Raw genomic sequence first — 7791 nt, forward strand, 5'->3', positions numbered from 1 at the left:
CTCTGGATTATTTTATCAGATGAGACCTTGAATATAGGAGACATTTGCAATAGAGGGGATATTTGCAAATATTTGATACCAGTCAAAGTGTGTGTGTGCACACGTGCATGCACATGTGCTCACACATGCTTAATTGCTCAAATGAGCTGTCATCTCAGCTTGAGATTACTTCCCATCCATTCATTGTGTGCAATTGATCTCTAAATGGCTTCTGTGGGCCATGACAGTTGAGCTGTCAAAATGAATAAGTGGGCAGATCTATCTGACTGCACACCTGAAGACTAATGGTTTGAACCCATAAATCTTGAGTAGTTAAGCTAGAGATTTGTCATGCTTGATAGCATTGTCCTTAATGTGCCCATCCCTAATGCATTAATGTGTTTGGTAGAAATCAATATGGTGTAAGATAAGCATTTTGTAGACCACATCTTGCAGGGTGCAAATCCTTTGCTTGGAAAGATTAAAGATGGCTTTTAGAGGTGCAATTTTCACTCTTGTGACAGTAATACTAAAAGCATTGTAACTCCTCAGCATAGAATTTTAACCCTCGGAGCATTTTCATACATGGGGACTGGTTCTCTCTCAAGCTGTCAATTTAATGTGTACTGTATGCTGATAATACCATACTCTTCAACTGTCCCAGTTCTGCAGGGATAGTCCCAATTAATCCTCTGCCATTCCACTTTTTCAGCTGCTTTTAGGATATGCATGTTTCTCTCCCCACTTTCCACTTTGCCCTCAGCTTATTTCAATTGCTGTAAACTGGATTTAAAATAGTTTGTACTCAATTAATTCAGCAAGGAGAGAGGAGGCTAGGAATGGAATTGTGCCCTTCCCAGTAGGCTCAGCAAAAGCAAATTGCTGCAGCATTTCCTAGCTTGTGTGTTCTTCCTTATTAGTAATGTTTACCATCTTGATCATGCCCTGAAGTTGCTTGGCCACATGTGTTCCAGTTTTCATCTGCTGTTGATGAGGCAAAGCTCCCCAATCTGACAGAATGGCAGCAAAGAGGAAGCCGTTCTATCCTCCCTAGGGAGGGAGTTCCAGGGCCTGGGGCAGCCAACAAAAATGTCCTGTGTGTCCTCCAACCATACCTGCATAAGTGATGAGATTGAAAGAATGGCCTTTCCTAAATGTAGGCTATATTTCAGAGGAAGGAACTGGTAGAATTACCTCTGAGTTTTCCTTGTCTGAGAAAACCTTGTAAAATTCATGAAGTCACCACAAATCAACAGACAACTTAAGGGCACACACATACAAGCACACACAGAGATCCCAGGTCTGGACAGGTTTATACATGGACATATGGTCCATTAGATAGCCTGGACCTAAGCCATATAGGGTCATATTCAAAGCACTTCAAACATTCCTCTTTTTCTTTTGGATCCTGGAGACAATATTATATTATTTGAGGTGTTTCTTCCCTCATACGTAAACATGCTTTTAACTTAGTAAAAAAAGCCAGGAAGACATTGCCCATTAAAAAAAAAATGATTATGTGAATTGTTTACTACATAGATTTTTTTTATGCTTAAGAAACATAATGCTTGAAAAGACTCATAGTTTTGAATGTGAAAAACAAACTCACTAAAAGTCTCATGCAGGTTTGTTTTTAATGTATTTATGAATCAAATCCAAAGACATAAATGGACTAGGAAAAAAACAAAAAAAGTCATCTAGGACTTTTAGTTCAGAAATCCAGAAAAAAACACTTATGAAATAAAATGGCTGAGATTGAGCAAGCTCTTGAGGTGCATTGTAAAACTTTTGCATGTACGGATGGTTTTTTAGGCTAGACTAGATCTTTACAGCCAGCTGTTTTGCCCACCTAGCCAAGAGGACAAACATCATTTTGGACTTCTGCATGTTTAGAGCACAGCTTGTGATGGCAGCTGTTGCTGCAAAACTCAAAACAGAATAACCAGCTGCCTCCAGGAATTTCCTTCACTACTCTATTGTGTATCTTTGGTCTGTGGCGGACAGGTTTGCAAGGAGTCTAGCGCTGATTTTCTTTTTAATTGGGGTGTTGGATAATTTTTAAAGCACCATCTCTAACCAAAGGATCCCTTGATGCATTGTGCATTTATCTGAAGCTACATACTCTGGGCAACAGTGGTGGGCAACTGCAGAGGCCAAGGGTTAGTTTTCCATCTTGATGCCCTAAGGGCCACCCTCACCTCTGGAAATGCCCAAATATCTGGTTTTGTTTCTCCTTCAAAATGATGATTGCAAATGATGCCACATAGAGAAAAGTGGGGGTGAGGGCTCTGCGGAGTCACAGAAGGGTCTTTGTAGGCTTGTACTTATTTGGAAAGGCTTTGGGTAAGTTTTGCCTGAAAATTGGGTTCAGGAAGTTTAGTGGGATTCGTGGAGGCTTCAAGGATGGCAAAAGTGGGGCCCATGGGCCACATTTTCCCAACTTTTGCAATACACCAAGGAAAAAGGGGGAAATCTCCAGCTCAGAGGTGGTAGCTGGCCTGTGTAAGGTCAAGGATCATAATTTGCTTTGTTTCCTTTAAAATGCCCTCCTGCTTGAGTGTATATATGTGGTGGGAGAGAATGCCATAGAACTGGATTTTCTCCCAATAATGGGCTAAATTAAAACACTGATAACTGAATGATTCAAATTCTAAAATGTCAGGAAATGGGATTAGATTGAGGAAGATATGTGAGAGACTGCATTGTGTTGGTTGTTATTTGTCCTCTATATATGAATGCTAGCGTTTGAAAAACTGTTTATGTTAATTATAAGAACATTGCTACCCTAGCTCCCCAATCATTTCTGAGGTTCAAACTAAATGATAAGCTACACATGTTTTTGACAGATCCAGGCAATTGCATGTGCTCATTAACATACTTTGCATTGAACATGCTTTGTTTTATAATTAGTCGTGGAAGATTGACATGTTCTTGATTTGCAAGTTTGATTGCTGATGCCTGTGTTTCTGATAGACTCTCATTTTAGTAGGGATAACAAATTAATTGCATCAAATATTCACCTTAATATCTAACATGGTTAGAACCATACAAGCAATACTATTCCCCTTTACCATGAATGGATGTGAGAGCTGGACAGTTAAGAAAATGGACAAAAAAAGAATAAATTAATTTGAGATGTGGTGCTGGAAAAGAGTGCTGAGGATACCGTGGACAGCGAAAACAAATAAATGGATCCTAGAACAGATCAAGCCTGAAATTTCCATGGAGGCAAAGATGACTAAACAGAGGCTGTTGTACTTTGGCCAAAAAAGAGGAAGACACTATGCTAGATGGATGGATTCAATAGTGGAGGATAGGGAGTCTTGGAGATGTCTCATCCACAGAGTTGCCATGAATTGAAATCGACTCGCGAGTAGTTAACAACAACAAATCTAATATGACACTGAATTGAAAAGTTTGATCACTCAGCATCAAGATATGGTCAGGTCAGTAGAATAACAGCAATAAATATGATCCCACTTACTGTATATACTCATGTGTAAGTCTAGAAATTTAAGTTAAAAAAATTGACCCAAAAATCCTGGGTATGCTTATCAATGAGTCAATGTAAGTATTGTACTTTAACTCGTCTCTCTCTCTCTCTCTGTGTGTGTGTGTGTGTGTGTGTGTGTGTGTGTGTGTAACTATCCTCTGGTGAACAAAAAAGTTTAATCTGCCCTGGAAGCACTGACCCCCTTCTACACTCTCAGCTATGCGGCCTTTAGTATAAGTAAAAATAGTTATGCCTGTAGGTTTTTGGTATTGTTTTCCTTTACATCCTTCATTATGTCCCTCTAAATTTTACCGTCAACTTATCCACGGGTCATATAAAAATCCATAATTTTGGCCCCCAAACCTGCCCTCGACTTATACATGAGATCAACTTATAGTCGGATATATACAGTACTATATGGAAACTGGAAACTCAACAATCTTCCAAAAATATGATATGGGATGCTGCAAGATGGACTTGATGTGACCCATCAGAAGCACTGTACACTTATTCTGGTTTTTCCTCCTTTAGAGACTTTTGTTACGGCTCAAAACCCCCCAACAAAATAAACAACAACAACAACAAAGGGAAAAATTGTTGGAATTTATGTACATCCATTGTAAAATTCTGGTAGCAAGGCATAAAGATAGCAAGATGAAGGCCTTGCCTGGGATCTTTATGGGAAAGAAGATATTTTTTTCAAGCACTGACTTAAGAAAATAGTACTTTTTTGTACTACATACATTTCCCAGAATCCCCTAGTCAGTGTGACCACTGGTTATAGTGGCTAGATAATTCTGACAGTTGTAGTCTAAAATAACTTAAAGCTTTGCTTAAAATTTTAGGCTGGGTGATCTTAGGTCTCACGTGGACCACTGGCAAGCTGAAATACTCTCAGGGACACATGGGACAAAAAGTTGTTATTGTCCCATATGGCTGAGTGTTTTCTATGCTGAATGGCAACAACTGTCTAAGTAATAACTCCCTAGCCCTATCTGGAAATGGCAGGGGTTGGATTTGGGATGTCACTGAGTTAAAGTTCTTCCTAGTAACTTGGCTAAAGTAGGTTTATTCTATGCCAGCCCCTAAGTCTCAATACATCATTTGTTCATGAGACAGCCAGCTATGTAAGAGGAGAGGAGCAGGACTATTCCATTGCCTTGACACAACAGATGTATTTTGTGGAAAGGCTACCACTAGTTATCTAAATGAGGAACAGTGCTGAGTTTGGGTGTTTGACTAGGACTCTGGGAGACCAGGGTTGAAATCCCCAGTTGACCATAGAAAGCTCTTGGGTGATCTTAGGCAAGTCATACACTTACGAGTCTCACAGCATGGCAATAGCAAACACTATCAGAAGAAATCTTGCCCATTATATTTTTGTCTTAGGATCTCCATGTTGGAAACAACTTGATGGCACACAATGACCAAAAGGTATCTAAATTCTTCCTATCTCACCTAGTCCATAAGAAATGCAATTCTTTTTTTAATGGAGATTGAATTTGCCATTTTCCTTCTCCATCTCTCTGGTGTGTCTTTTTCTAAATTATAAACCTGAGGGCTAGGATTGCCCTATTGTTCATGCGCTTAGGAAGAATGGGAGCCTTTTGGGCATAAGAACATGACCAAAATACTTGTGCTTTGCCTCAGAGGAAGGCAAAGCCTTCTGAAAAATCTTGCCAAGAAAACCTCATGAAAACTTCACCTTTGGCTTACTATAAGTCAGGACTTGAAGGCAAACAGCAATGCTCTCATCATCATTATTATGTTAAGCTTGCTGAATCTCATTTACATGACAAGAAGAACAAGCCTCACAACAGATAACTTCTTAAGATTTTTAAAAATAAATTTAATTGTATTTTTAAAAATATAATAAATGTGTTAGAATTTGCAGGTGTCAAAGATCCAAATCTTGTATCACCAGTTTTACTAGTGCTTACCCCAGATTTGAAATCATAAAATAGGATGGGTTTTTCCAGGCCACAGAGTAATTTTGTTTTGATCTTTTCCCCCAAAGCAGGCAGGAACAAGCTGTGGCAAAGGTGCTCCTTTTCTTTTCCAGCAGATTTTCTTCTGGCTGTATATATATTCTGCCAGTAACATAAAATCCCCAGTCATTCTGGCAGATGCCAAAGTCAAACTGTAAAATTGCAGTCACATACACACATTCACACAGACATAACACAGAAGAGGTGATGGGTTTTCTCTTTCTGAAGCTCTGAACAAAATCAAACTGGTCTACTATACTGCAAGCCAGTGAGCTGGAATAAAACAATTTATCAGGTTGTGCAGTGGGGGTGGTGTTTGGAGATAACCTAGATTCTCCATTTTGAACAACTGTACTGTATTCAGAATGAAGCGGGTTTTTTTTGGGGGGGGGTTGTGGAATATAGTTGGTTTTCAAGAGAAAAATTTCTTCTCTATATTTAGAAGTATTTTATTTTATTTATATCCCACCTTTCCCCCAGTAAGTGACCCATGGTGGCTACATAACGACAATAAACTTTCAGGATATCTTAATAAATAAAGCTTCAGATGGCAGAAGGCTGCTCTGCTGCTATTTGTCCTCCTTTGGAAGACCTTCCTATTGGTAAGAACTGTGATGACTGGGGGCTGGGTAGCCATTTGCTAGGGGTGCTTCAATTATGCATTCCTGCTTGGCAATGGATTGGACTAGATACCCCTGACAGTCCCTTCCATGGTATGATGATGATGATGATGATGATGATGATGATGATGATGATACTCCTTCTCTTCTAGGAGACCATTCTGGCTGAACCTGCAGAAAATAACACTGTTTTCCATGCATACACAGACAGCCGATAATCCTGCAATAAACCGTTTCAATTATCCTCGTGACAGAGAAGTGGGATATAAATAATGTTGTTGTTGTTGTTATCCATTTACCTAGAAGTAAATCAGTCAAACTTCTGAATAGGCCTGTATAATTTTGCATTGTTAGCGGACATTGGAAGAGCAAAGAACATTGAATTAGTACTTTCCAAACCAATTTTTGAAAATGTAATTGCACAAACTAAGTAGGAGAACCAGAACAGATGTAGGGTGTGGCAGTAGAAATATAACAGTCTAAATCTGACTAGACAGGGCAGAATAAAAATATGGCTGAGACAGAGATGCTAGAGTCAATATGTAGAAGGTGATGGTTGGAAGAGTTAAATCACTGGTACCAAACTACATGTTACACAGGAGATCCGTAACTGGATCATCTGATTTCTTTGGATAGGTAGAGTAGAAGGGTTAGCAGTTTGACTGGACCATACTTTTAAAAAAATACCCATGAACAACAAAATGTCCCTGGGAAATTCACACTAAGAGCCTTACTGCATGACAAAATTAAGTCTATACACAGCAAAAGAGAAGCAACTTTCTGCTTACCTCTCTGCATGTCCTCAAAGCATTATCATTCTTTTCCTGATGAAGACTGTAGTAAAAGTGTGCATTTTGTTGCTTTTACAACCGGCTTCCCCTGGAAGGAGAATGGAAATGCTATGATATATGGAGGGGTTAGCAGAAAGCTGCTTCTCTCTAGCTGCTTGTTGGCTTCCTTTTATAAGGCTCTAAAAATGTAAAGACATAACATATAAAACAAATATGTAGCACCAAAACCAAAACATCCCAACAATCCACAATGTAGGCTGATTTTGGAGAGATATTCCACAACATGGGGGCTTCCGCTGTAAATCTCTTCTAACTGTCTCAAGAACATCTTTCCCTGAAACATCTCTCCTCTTGCCTTTGCCCCTCAATGGTTGTTGTTATTGTGTGTCTTCAAGCTCTTTCCTACTTATGGCAATCCTGTTGTGGGCTTTCCCCCCTGCAAGATTTGTTCACAGGAGGTTTGCCATTGGCTGAAAGAGTAAGACTTGCCCAAGGTCACCCAGTCAATTACCATAGGAAAAACTGAACTTGTCACCTCATCACTATGCCCATAAGTTTGGCATTTCTATGACTTTTCATACAGCCTGATTAGAAAGATCCTTCCTGGGAACCAGTTCAATCCATGTGTCTGAGAAGGTAGACCAAATCTTTGAAAGTCTTATGCTATAACCTATTTCAAACAGTTAGTCTCAAAGGTGTTTAGAGGTTGTCCCTTAGTAAGTCATTTTTGGAATTCTATCACCCTGCAACAGATCTCAGATTTTGAGCTAAAGAAAAAGTAAACAATAATAATGAGAAGATTAAAAAAAGAAGAAGCAGAGTGGAGTTTGAAATTAAAATCTTTGGTTCCTGGAGGACTAAAGAACTTGATCTCCTCTCACTTCTGTAAATTCACTCAGAATATTTTCTAGCTTGGTTTC

This window comes from Sceloporus undulatus, chromosome 4, assembly GCF_019175285.1.
Source record: "Sceloporus undulatus isolate JIND9_A2432 ecotype Alabama chromosome 4, SceUnd_v1.1, whole genome shotgun sequence".
NCBI lineage: Eukaryota > Metazoa > Chordata > Lepidosauria > Squamata > Phrynosomatidae > Sceloporus > Sceloporus undulatus.